Source organism: Microtus oregoni, unplaced genomic scaffold (assembly GCF_018167655.1).
Source record: "Microtus oregoni isolate MIOR12 unplaced genomic scaffold, Mior012 000019F_ref0000042, whole genome shotgun sequence".
NCBI lineage: Eukaryota > Metazoa > Chordata > Mammalia > Rodentia > Cricetidae > Microtus > Microtus oregoni.
The window spans coordinates 5194434-5208216 of NW_024543078.1; the positions used below are offsets into that span (position 1 = coordinate 5194434).

The window sequence follows — 13783 nt, forward strand, 5'->3', positions numbered from 1 at the left end:
GAGCAATTTCTTTATTAAGCAATGAAAGCAACACAAAGACAGAAGGACCTCCTACACCAAACAAAGGCATTCATTTTATTAACTGGTGGGAACATTGTTACAACCTAACAGCTCATGTTACTACAGTCATAGTTAATAACATTTCAGTGCTAGTTGGGGCTTGGAATTTCATCCTCTCATGCAACTGTGCTGATCAGGAAGATGGAAATATCTCTGGTCTTGGAGGTATTGAGAGGGAGGCTCTGTCTAGCTTTTCCCCTCAGCTAAGCAGGTATTTACTGTCTCTGGGGATATGGTTCCAGAACCTCTTAGGATCCATCTTTTGCCTACATCCTGCTACTCATTCTCCTGTGGTCTAAGAATAGTACCATTATGCTTTTTCAGAGAAAATCCATAAATCTCCCCTGCCTTGGGTTTGAAAGGGCAAGATGTCTAATGCTTACTTTGTCTCTTGGTCATGCCATTTCTGTAGCTCAATTACAACAGCATACATTTTGATCTTTGTCTCACCCCTATTCTTCAAAAACCCACAAAATTATAAGAATCACAAAATTTCTCATATTTGCTTGCCATTACTTGTCTAATGTTCACTTTCAAAGGCCCTTGACATAGTATCATTTTATAATAAGTCAGAGTGGTGAGAAGTACAGCTGTTAAATGGCTTTAAAGGAGTCAGACACAAAGGGGTGAAGAAGTCCACTTGTCCACAACAGTGATACATAGCGAAGCAGAGGTGAAAGTCGAGATCTGGCAGTGGAAGACCACACTGCAGGAAATCTGAAGCCTGCTGAAGATCATTTGGGTAACTGAACTGAAGAGATGGCACATTAACCCTGAGAGATGAACAGGAAACCTTAGTTCTGCAGGTGGAGACTGTCAAGGCTTTGACATTTTTGCCATTGCTGAGATCTCTTGCCTAGAGGTACCCAAGGGCTCTGCCTCTCTCTAGACCATGGACACTCATGCAAACAACTCACTTAAAATGAGGCAGGAAACTTTCCCCACATTTTCACAGGAAATTTGAAGAAATCTAAATAGCAGTGTGTGCATAATCAGAGCTTTGGCTGTCTGAGCAGCTAAGAGTCCTTCACAGCTATAATGAATTTTTAACATTCTTTTGCCTTTGTTATTTGCCTGGCTTGTTCTGTATTAGCAGCTCTTTACCCAACATTATAGAGGCCTGGAAATGGTAGGGTGAAAGTCCCATTCATTCTGGTAAATGTGCTCCCAGACTGAGTCCAAGGGCTTTGTCATCATGCTGCTATGGTGCTCTACCTATCCTAAAAATCAAAAGGTCTTAACACCTATTTTCAGCAGAGAAATTAGGTCAAAGTAAAGCACTGGTGAAATTGGGTTTTATCTCGAATCTCTGAAATAAAAGGTTTTAGCAATGATTTTCTCTTTAGTAAAGACAATGGTATCAAAGAAGGTCGTAGGATAATTAATACGCTATAGATAGCAGGAGATGAGCACAGAAGTAAATGCTATTAGGAAAATTAACTGGACAAAACCATATTTGCTTCATTTTGTCTCAAACCCTTGCTATTTATTGCTTAAAGCTGAGAGATACGCAGTCATCAAGGCAGCTGTGTAGAGCTAAGTAAATATGTCAAAGTCCAATGTCTAAAAGTAAGGTGAAAGTCTGACCCAGTTTTAAGGAGCTTGTGTCTAAGAACAGCTGCTGTGGGAGAGGTGTGGTGTTTTAAACAAGAAAGGTTTTTGGAGGTATAGGTGGTTTGGGCTTGCTCAAGGAACAATCTCCATGGGTTTTGAGATTAGAAGCCTTGCACGGCTCTCAGTTCCTTCTGCTACATATCTGCAGTCCAAGATGCAAGATTTCATCTCCCTGTTTCTGCTGCCATGCCTGTGGCTTGATGCCATGCTTCCTTGAAAGGATGGACTCACCCTCTAAAACCACAACCACAATAAACTCTTTGGTAAATGGCTTTATTTCCTCATATTTTATCACAGAAAGAAAGGTGACTAATGGGGGGATATCAGTCTTCTGGGCAGATGTATTAGCCAGCATATTGACAGGGACACAATACAGCCAGTCAGTAAGTGGTCAACCAGTAAGGTGTGGAATAAAGTTCTGGCTGGAATTCATGAATGAGCGAAAACCCTAAAGGTCAGGATAAAATTCCATTCCCATGTCTTCCTGCCCATTCCTTTATTACGACTCCCATTTGATCCTGCCAAAATTGTTTTTTTCTCACCTATCCTCTTCATCATTGCCATGTGCCTAGCATAGTTGGACTTGGCCATGCCTGGTATGGTAGCATGTTTAATAAAAGCCCAGAGACAGAAGTTGGAGTTCAACCTGAAGGTCAGAAACTGGGTTTTACCTCTGCCTCAGTCTGAAATGGAGATCCTGCTTCCAGGAATCTCAGAAGGAGACCATGAGAGCTGTCTCCTCCCATTTTATATTCCTCTCTAGTGCTGGGATTACATGTGTGCGTCACTACCACCGGTTTCTATGACAAACTAGTGTGACTACTGGGATTAAAGGTGTGTGTCACCACTGCCTGGTCTGTAAGGCTGAACAGTGTAGCTGTTTTACTCTCTGAACTTCAGAAAAGCTTTATTTATAAAAATACAAACGAAATAGCACTATACAGTATCAGCAGGATTTCTGTCCCATTGGCACTTGGTTAACTTGACGCGTGTAGTTTCATTCTTTCTTTTATAAAACCTTTAAAAATAATAACATTTTCTCCAATGAGTATGAATATAATTAAGAGGAATTTGAATTGCAATGAGACTTCATAAAAAGCAGCTGGTTGAAAGAAATCAGCCATTGTAGCATAATGGAGATTACCTTGAAACATAATCAGTGCTGTTAGGTACAGAAACCTCATGTAATTGACTTGTCCTTGCAACTCCCCAATACACACCAAAGGAGACTGGAAACATATTCTGTTCCCGAGAAAGTAAAGAAATTCATCTGAACTACCACTTTGGCTTTGACCTAAGAAGATTGAATACCCCCTTGGTATCATGACTGATCATCCCTTCGGACTTGTTTTAATCTACCAGGGCTGTGACAATTGCACAGAAACACTGTACTAGGCTGTGCTGCAGGATGAAAACTGTGAACTGGTTCTCCATGTTTCTGTACCATTCCTCTGATAATGTCTGAGAGTCTGGGTTGCTGGGTGTCCTCAGCAGGACTGGGTGGAGCTTGCAGTCACTCTTTTCCTGTCTGTTTTTCTTTAATATTGTCCTCTGTAAAGGAAAGATGTATAAGACCATATTCTAGAGTTTCTTAGTGGGTTTTTTCCCCACAAGATATCAATTAATGCACTCTTCCTGTTTGTCATGGTGTATAATAAATGATCAGTTTCCAATAGGGACATTGGGGAAGAGTCAAGTTTGGTAACAATGCTTAGGATGAAACAATAATGGGTAAAATTATATCATTCCGAGGAAAGATACATGCATAAGGCCTTCAGCTGGGTGCTGAACAGTAAGAGTTGGGACTATGGAAGGAGTGGATAAAAGCCATTGAGAAAGTATTTGTAACAGATGGGAGCAGCCTCCTGCAAATTCATGAGGTTCCCAACAGTGAAAATGGGAACAAATAAGAGTTACCAGGTTTAAGAAGAACAAAACGATAAAGTTACAATAATAATACTCTTTGATTACAGAATTGTGATATTCAAGTTATAATGAATCCACATTATCAAAAACAGATTCTCTCAAGAGTAATTCATTGCAAATGGCAATTTAGGTGCCAACATAATAGTCTGACAATTGAAATACGAATGAAAGATTTTAAAAACACAAGGAATTAGCTTATGTTTAAAAGTAAAATAATACATTAAATATTCCTCATTGCCTCTAAAGAATACTGTTGAATACAGAAGAAAGTGTTTTGCATCAGAGCAATTTGAGCACATTGTGGGAGTGTTGGGAGGCCTAAGTATCTAGATAATTGCAAGAGCACCTTATTCTTGAGCATGTTTGAAGCTGCTTGGGCTACAGCACTTGCAAAGTCTGGGGACTATCGTGTTCTGTGTTAGTGCTGGGCAGCTGTATGTAGCTGGTCTGAACGTAAGATCCTGGAAGAGTTTCTTGGCTAGATTATCTGATACTGACACATTACATATTGAACTGATCTCCCAGTAACTGCAGTTTTTTTTTTTGTGTGGTGTGTTCAGATTTTTGTATTTCTATGCAAATATATATATATATATATATATATATATATATATATATATATATATAAATTCTGCATGCATGTATTTGTGTATGTTTATATGTATGTGTGTATTTCGGAGTATGTGTATATGTGTATATCTATAGATAGCTGTATTTGTGGTCAGAAGAGCTGTATTCCCTAGAGATGTAGTTACAGGTTGTTATGTGATTCTTGACATGGATGTTGGGACACCAACTCTGATCCTTCAGAAAGTCAGCATGTACTCTTGAATGCTGAGCCATCTCTCCAGCCCAAAATGGTTAAAACTTGAGTGTTTAATTAGTTAAATCTTGATTTGTGTATAAAACTAAACCCATATAAACCAGTCAATAATTTATATGCCATAATCATTACCCCAAAGTAACTATGAGTTCCTGCCCATCTCCGAACAGCCTATTTTCTGATGTCAACTCCATGTTAGCTCTACATGTTTCAAAGCTTCCTTCTGAATATGGAGTTTATGAATGAAAGCAGAACAGGTATATCTAATAACTTAGGGACAAGACATAATACTCGTTAGCACATTTTATATAAGAAATTGTTAAATGTTGAGTTGGATGAGAGACAAAAAGCCAATAAATGGAATAAGTTGAATTTCAGGATCTCAGGTACAAACTCACTCTCTCTAGAAAACAAGTCTATGGTGTCTTAGAATTAAGGACAGCTAATTCATGCCTCAGTTATTGACTGTTGCATAGATTGTTTATAAGTTCTCCAAGCTAATGATGTGTATTTGCCACTTATTAAGCAAATTAAAATTGTATTAAAAGAGAGAGAAATGATAATGTCCAGCTTACCAACTTGGAGTGGGAAAAAGATGAGAACTTTTTTCTAAGACCCCGTCAAATCTGAGGGCTGTAGAGATGGCTCAGTAAGGAAGCACTTGCTGATCTTGCAGACGACCTGAGTTTAGTTCCCAGAATTCCTGTCAAGCCTGTAACTCTAGCTTTGTAGCATCTGGTGTTTTCTTTTGACCACAATGGACAACTATAGTCAGATGCACATAAAATCATAGAGAAGTACACATAATTATATACTTCTTTAAAACAAGAACTAAACAAATCAAGGGTTTTGAGGAAAGAATCTTCATAAATCTGGAAATTGCTAAGAACAATTTCATAAGGTTTCTATTTTTAAGTCAATGTCAGGTTGTATACGAAGTTGGGGTCTCAACAGTTTGTGAATTAGCTTACACACACTTTCATTAGCAATTCTCATTTTGACTTTATATTGTATATACAGATTGTACTTAGGTGTCTACACCTGCCCACCATTTCACAAATGTCTGCATTCACATATATATCATAAAAGATAACCTCAACACCTTGAGAAAGAATACACCGAGTCTGGAACTTACTCTGTTTGGTTTTTTATTCAGTGTCTGCCCAGACTGCACTAAGGGAATTATCATCAAATAAGCTATACAAAGCCAGACAGTGTGAGATAAATTACTATAAGTCACAGCTTGACTAGTTGCTCAGTAAACTTGAAATGCTATTGTCATCACTGTTGTGTTAGAGGAAGCCTGACACCACACACGATTCACATAAAGTGAATATAAATACTTAAGAATATAGTAAGGTCTCTTCCATGAGTTCATGTATTTTCATGTACTAAATCAGGAGGTATATTACATTAAATCAAGACATCAAAAGAGATCCTCACAATTTGACACATAGTTTGTTTTCTGTGATAAAATACTGACAAGATACTTGGGGAGAAAATGATTTATTAACATTGTGGAGGGAAGCCAGGGCAGAAGCTTAAGCAAGGAGCTGAAGGCAGAAGCTGATGCAGGGGCCACTGAGAAAAGCTGCATAAGGTCTTTCTCTGCACGACTGACTTTTACTTTGCCTTATTGAGTCTTATTTCTCCTGTTTTGTTGTTGTCTCTTGGAAGCCCGCTTTTATCTTGGAGAAACAAAAAGAAGGGATATGGATCTCGAGGAGAGGAAATTAGGGGGACAAAGAGTTAAGGGAGGGGAACTGTGGTTAGGATGCATTGTATAAGAGAAGAACCTATTTTCAATCAAAAGAATTTTGCATAAATAAAATTATACAGTATGCAGGACTTGGGAGTTCAGCATCTTTTTTAAAAAGAAACTAATTTTTTAATTTAAACTTGTTGTTATATATCTATGTTTATGTCTGTTTGTGTATCTGGAATATATATTCAACATCACTGTCTTTCCTGTAGAATAATTCCTAGTATTGAAACATGTGGTAGTCATACAGCCTGTTTATCAACTTTTTCTATATTACACAGTTAGTTCAGTTTTAATTTTTCACTCAACAAATTACTAAGAATATTGTATGCATGCATAGACACGTGCACGGTATTTCACTTGCTTAGTTATTCTTAAAAGTGCATTGCCTTAAAAGTGGCACAGGCCTTTAAACCCAGCACTTAGGCAGCAGAAGCAGGAAGATCTCTGTGAGTCTAAGGCTAGCCTGGTATACAGAGTTCCAGGACTGGCTCCATAAGTGCTGAGAAACCCTGTCTCAAAAAGTTCAAAAAAAGAAAAAACGGGCTTTACTTCTGTTATATGATAAAAACACTGACTTTCATGGATCTGGCCAAATGTTTCTCAAAGTCTTCCTATGATTTTTACATATCCTGGAATGTTTCAGAATTTCCATAGTTCCAAGCCTCTGTCAGATGCCATGACATTTTTCAGCTTTATCCATTTTAGTAATTGTGTAGAAATATATTGTGTAACTTTAATATTCATTACCATGATGGTTTAGTTTCAGCTGCCTTTTTTTATTACCATCCATGCAACTTCCTTTACTAAGTATGTGTATAAACCACTCACTCTAACATTACTTAATTGGATTGTTTTCTTATTTTAATCATGATGCATTGCATTTTTATGTTTCCAGGTTGACTAATTTCCTCTCTGTGCAAGCAGCCTCATTTAACCCTTCTCATAATATAAAAATACTGCTGTGAATTCTTAGCTTTAGATTTTGCTGTGATGCTAAAATACATTTTTTTTTCAATTTGAAATGTTCCATGATCAGGAGCAATTATCTCACTTTATTCCTTTGAAAGACTTCTAATATGGGTCTATTTTCATTCTTCTACAGGTTGACATCCAGTTATGCCAGCACCATTTGTTGAAGATGCTTTCTTTCTTCCATTGTATACTTTTAGCTCCTTTATCGAAAATGAGGTGTTCATAGGTTTGTGGGTTAAAATCCGGGTCTTCTATACGATTCCATTGGTCGACTTCTCTGTTTTTATGCCAGTACCACACTGTTTTCATCACTGTAGCTCTGTAATAGAGTTTGAAGTCAGGGATGGTAATGCCTCCAGAAGATCCTTTACTGTATAGGATTGTTTTGGCTATCCTGGGTTTTTTGTTTTTCCATATAAAGTTGATTATTATCCTCTCAAGATCTGTGAAGAATTTTGATGTGACCTTGATGGGGATTGCATTGAATCTATAAATTGCCTTAGGTAGAATTGCCATTTTTACTATGTTGATCCTCCCAATCCAAGAGCAAGGGAGGTCCTTCCATTTTCTGGTATCCTCCTCAATTTCTTTCTTCAATGCCTTAAAGTTCTTGTCAAATAGATCTTTCACTTCCTTGGTTAGAGTTACCCCAAGATATTTTATGCTGTTTGTGGCTATCGTGAAAGGTGAAGCTTCTCTGATATCACCATGCACAAAACTCAAGTCCAAATGGATTAAAGACCTCAATATTAGTCAGAACACATTGAACCTGATAGAAGAGAAAGTGGGAAGTACCCTACAACAGATGGGCACAGGTGATCGCTTCCTATGTGTAACCCCAACAGCACAGACATTAAGGGCCTCATTGAATAAATGGGACCTACTAAAACTGAGAAGCTTCTGTAAAGCAAAGGACACTGTCACTAAGACAAAAAGGCAACCTACTGACTGGGAGAAGATCTTCACCAACCCCGCAACAGACAAAGGTCTGATCTCCAAAATATATAGAGAACTCAGGAAAATAGATTTTAAAATGCTAATTAACCCAATTAAAAAATGGGGCACTGAACTGAACAGAGAATTCTCAACAGAAGAAGTTCAAATGGCCAAAAGACACTTAAGGTCATGCTCAACCTCCTTAGCGATCAGGGAAATGAAAATCAAAACAACTTTGAGATATCATCTTATACCTGTCAGAATGGCTAAAATCAAAAACTCCAATGATAGCCTTTGCTGGACAGGCTGTGGAGGAAGGGATACCCTCATCCATTGCTGGTGGGAATGCAATCTTGTGCAACCACTTTGGAAATCAGTGTTTCGGTTTCTCAGGAAATTTGGGATCAACCTACCCCTGGACCCAGCAATACCACTCTTGGGAATATACCCAAGAGATGCCCTATCATATGACAAGAGAATTTGTTCATCTATGTTCACAGCAGTATTATTTGTAATAGCCAGAACCTGGAAACAACCTAGATGCCCTTCAATGGAAGAATGGATGAAGAAAGTGTGGAATATATACACATTAGAGTACTACGCTGTGGTAAAAAACAATGACTTCTTGAATTTTGCATGCAAATGGATGGAAATAGAAAACACTATCCTGAGTGAGAACCTTCATCTGGTTATGGATGGAGATAGAGACAGAGACCCACACTGGAGCACTGGACTGAGCTCCCAAGGTCCCAATGAGGAGAAGAAGGAGGGAGAACATGAGCAAAGAAGTTGGGACCACGAGGGGTGCACCCTCCCACTGAGACAGTGGAGCTGATCTATTGGGAGCTCACCAAGGCCAGCTGGACTGTGACTGAAAAAGCATGGGATAAAACTGGACTCTCTGAACATGGCGAACAATGAGGGCTGATGAGAAGCCAAGGACAATGGCATGGGGTTTGTGGGAGCCTAGCCAGTTTGGATGTTCACCTTCCTAGATATGGACGGAGGGGGGAGGACCTAGGAATTACCACAGGGCAGGGAACCCTGACTGCTCTTTGGACCGGAGAGGGAGGGGGAGAGGTGTGGAGGGAGGAGGAGAAGGGTGGGAGGAAGGGGAGATGGTGGGAGGAGGGGGAGGGAAATGGGAGGCTGAGAGGAGGCCGAAACTTGTTTTTTTTTCCTTTTCTCAATAAAAAAATTCTTAAAAAAAAGAAATAGGTTTGCTAATGAAAAAAAAAGAAAGACTTCTAATAAAATACACCATGATGTAGCCTCTTACATTGTTTAGTTTTATGCCTTTCATTATTCATTGGGCTCTTGGGAGTCAATTATCATTTTAGAATAATTAAACAATAAAAATGTATTACACAGATGCTGCTTAAATTTCTATAGAGTTATGTGCTAACTATATATTGTAAAATAAAAAGCACCCCAAATTGAAAATGCATTTACTTTCCTTTTTCATCACTAACCAGAGCTGAGCCTAACCTTAATCAACTTTGCTATAAACATTTATAGTATCCAAGAGTGGGGCCAAGTGGAACACAGAAAAGCAGCTCATGGATACACAGACACTGGCAATTTTGAATATGCTGGGGTCTAAAACACAGAGCAGAACATCCATGCAACACTGGAAAGACATTCTACTGTGGGATACACGTTGACTCTTTCTGTGAATACCTGGCACTGCCAGCTTCAGAACAGTGCCCTGTCCAGAACCCAGAAGTCATTCCCAGTGGCCTCTCCTAACTGAAGAGTACTGCTCTTCATTGTCCACTCAGAATTCAAGAGTGGCACTCATTTCCCACAATTCCAGAGTCTGAGTGTGTCCCACATGGACTCTCCAGCATCATGTATTTCTTAGTTGCATTATAAAATAATAAAAACTTAAATTTCAACCCTGATTTTACTGAATGCAGCTCGCTTTTAGAGTACAATACTGAAAGAAATTAAAAGACAGTTTTATATTTAGCCGTCTGTGCACATATCTGAAGCCTGGTCATTCCTGAAGCAATACACTTACTTGTGTGTAACTAATCATCTCAGGTCATAAATCCTCTTCCTGGAAGCTTTCTTATATTATGTGTTTCAAGTATTCATGATCTTTGTTTTCATTTAATTTTTCAATCAATTAATTAACTTGCTATTTGAAACAGGGTCTTGTGTAGCCCAGTTTGGATTCAAAGTTGTGTGGAAGAAACCAGCCTTGAACTCCTCATCCTCCCATCTCCATAAAGGGCTGGAATTACCAGGATATGTCAATACACTGATGACTGCCAACGTATTTGATCATTTTGAAAAAGTTCTTATTTTCATTTATTTGTAAAATATCTCTCCTCTTGCTGTGATGCTTTGTATTGACATTAATTTTGTTCAATACCTCATCATTTCAACACTTGCTGGCTAGCTAGTTTATAGTGAGAAATTGGCTATGATACACAATTTTATTTTTATGCTATTTGACTTTGCATACTTCATTAACAAATGGAGTCTTTATCATTTTCACCCTCACCTGTCCCATTCCTGTCACTTCCAAATTCATGACCTCTTCTTCATTCTTACAGTTACACAAACATGTGTATATGTATGTATGTATGTATGTATGTATGTATGTATGTATTAACATCTACTGAGTTCACTTAATGTTCTCATATATCTGAGTTTAAAGCAGACCATGTGGGATTGGACAATTATTCAAGGAGATAGTTCCTGAAGAAAACTTATGTTCCCACTCAGCAGTGTTTGACTTCCTTTATATCTTTCATCATTCAATGTTTTATCTATGTCTAAATGGCTTTGTGCAGGGACCTGTGAAGTAGATATGTTAACTACATTAGCATAGATTTGAAATAGCTAAGAAAAGAATCCTTGGGGAGGCAGAAATTGATTAAGTACATAGTGAAAACCACAAACCAAGCAAGATGAAAGAGCCAATAATCCAAGCTCAGTGGGATTAATATCAGGTTATTGTATGGAGAGCATTTGGGGTTCTGCATCCACTGGTCTGACACCCTCCAATTCAACTACCCATGGGTTCAACATATTTGCACCGTTAATTTTGCCTGAATGAGAGCAGGGAGCTTTTCTCATCACTCCTAACTGCAGAATGCAATGTAACAAAGCATCTGTGTGGTGTAAGGGTAATAATCTACATGTATCTGAGACACAAAAGGGGACATGTACATGTAAGCACAGTATTGTCGCATACAGAGATTTGAGTGTGCACAGGGCTTGCTCTTCTGGAGGCAGACATTCCAGATTCAGAGTGGCAAGAGCATTTATGTTGCATGCATTATTTGAAACTCTCCATCTCTATTTTGGTCATCCTTTGATATTTGAAGTTTATTCTATTGTCTCCCTAAACAAGTTCTCCTCTCCTTGCTCACAAAACTGCTGCAAATCCATGCACATCAGAGGACTGGATATCACTCTAGAGCTTTGTTCCAGGGTCTGTCCACTGCCTTTGCTGTTAGCTTCTCACTATTCTCTTTTCTGTACTGTTTTAGTATTACAGATTTCATTGGTGTCTACCCTTTCAATCATATTCCTTCATTTTCAAAATCCTCTGTCCTCAAATAGTTTTCTACCCCTCCCAAAACTCATCCTTCTTTTTCAGAAAAACACATTTTAACTTGATACTTAAAGAAGAAATAACTATAGTTACTTTAAAATTCTGTTTAATAGCTACAACGTCTGAAGCAGCTCGCAATATGTCTCTATTACTTACTGTCAGACCATGACTCAGTGTTTGATACACTCTATAAGAATGACCTGAAACATTGGTTAACCCTTCACGCACTCAGGCAGCTGTCTTAGGGATTAGTGACTACATTGGTTACTGTTATGTTTCTTATGATAAAATACCATGAAAAAAGCAGCTTAGGGAAGAACCAGTCTATTCTGTCTTACACATTCAATAGGGATGGGCCCTGCATGGTCAGGTGGCCTAACAGCTGGAGCCCCGAAAATTCCTAGAAATCAGAAAACACACTGATCACCTTTATGCCCATGAAGAAGCCAGAAAGAACAGGAATGGAACAGGCTATAAAACTGCAAAGCACAGCCCAGTGACATCCTTCATCAAAGCTCCACCTCCCAGACATCACCACTAGCTGGGGATTGAGTGTTAAAACACCAGGTCTGTAGGGAAATTTCACACTCACACCATAAGAGTGTGTCCTTCTTACATGAAAAGGAGAACTCAGAGCTAGAAATGAACTAAGACATTCCAATCTGCAATTCTTGCCCCACTGAATGCCAGACTCTTCATACGGCAGAATGGTTTTCAGTTCAGTTACATGCATAGCATTTTATCCTGACTTTTCATGATAGCTCAGTCATTTCATCTTCATTGGGTAATTATTCCTTTAGAACTCAAATAATTTTGTGGTGCTCTCTGAAAATAATACTACTAGTGGAAAAAGAGAACTTGCAACTTTTTATTAGCTCATGACTTATTTTTCTTCACATAATTCTGTATTTTTATATGCTAAAAAATACAAGGGGCAAGTCCTGAATAAGGAATTTCTCTCTCTCTCTCTCTCTGTCTTTTGTCTCTGTCTCTCTCAGAAGGGACCCTTTGGCAGCAAAGGAGCAGCAGTTTTTGTCAAATCTGAAGAGTACAGGTTTAGTACTAAGTAGTGACAGGGTGCTAGGATTTATTACTGCTGTCTTTGTCCTAAATTTTCTCACAGTGAAGAGCTGTCATGGTTTGGGAGCTGAGGAAATGTGTTTCTTTCAGGATACATTTTGATAGAATGCAGACCTTCAGCACTTTGATCCTGATAATTCTGCAAACAATGCAGAGAATAAAGAACTACTTATAGGGTTATGTGTGAATCAGTGGCAGGAATGACAAACAAAGTTTTCCCATGAAGCAAGGTGTTTTGACCCATGGCAGAGTGTGCCTGCTGTTGAGTAAGGGGCATTGCTGTTATAGACCAAGGAGACCTAGAGAGAGGAAGAACAAGTCTGTTTGAAGATGCATTGTGGATACCAATCTCAGTGTATTCAACTTGGTTATTCTAAAAAATAGAGAGAAGGATATTCGTAGATACAACTGTGCCTAATCTGTTGGAACCTAAAAGAGATAGCAGAATCTGAAAACTCTTTAATCTCTCTACAGAAGATAATGTACACCAATACATTGTCAGAAAGCCCTTAAACAAAGAAGATAAGAAACCCAGGACCAAAGCAGTGAAGATTTAGTATTGTGTTATTCCACATGCCTTGGAACTCAAACGCTAATGTATTGCTCTGAAGAAACAGCATGCTAAGAAAAGCAAGGAAAAAACTTCAGAATATGCTAAACTTTGCCTAACAGAATGAAGGAGGCCAAAGAAAAGCATCAGGAACAAATTGCCAAGAGACATAATCCGTTCTCACTGAGAGCTTCTACTTCTGAGTTCAGTCCAAAATAAGTCTTTAAGAATAATAAATAGCCCACAGATCCAAAACAATAACTGGATAGTCAAGAGGAGCTGATGGAGGAAGGTCATTGGTTAATTAATAAAGAAACTGCTTGGCCTCATAGATTAGAACATAGGTGGGTGGAGTAAACAGAACAGAATGCTGGGAGGAAGAGGAAGTGAGCTCAGACTCGATAGCTCTCCTCTCTGGGGCAGACATGATGAAGCTCCGACCCAGGATGGATGTAAGCTAGAATCTTCCTGGTAAGCACACCTTGG

The 13783-nt window shown here is 38.6% G+C and overlaps 1 pseudogene; it reads left to right on the plus strand.

Moving 5' to 3' along the window:
• LOC121459574 overlaps positions 1–13516 on the plus strand; it is a 50912-nt pseudogene extending 37396 nt beyond the window's left edge.
• Positions 13517–13783: the final 267 nt, after the last annotated feature.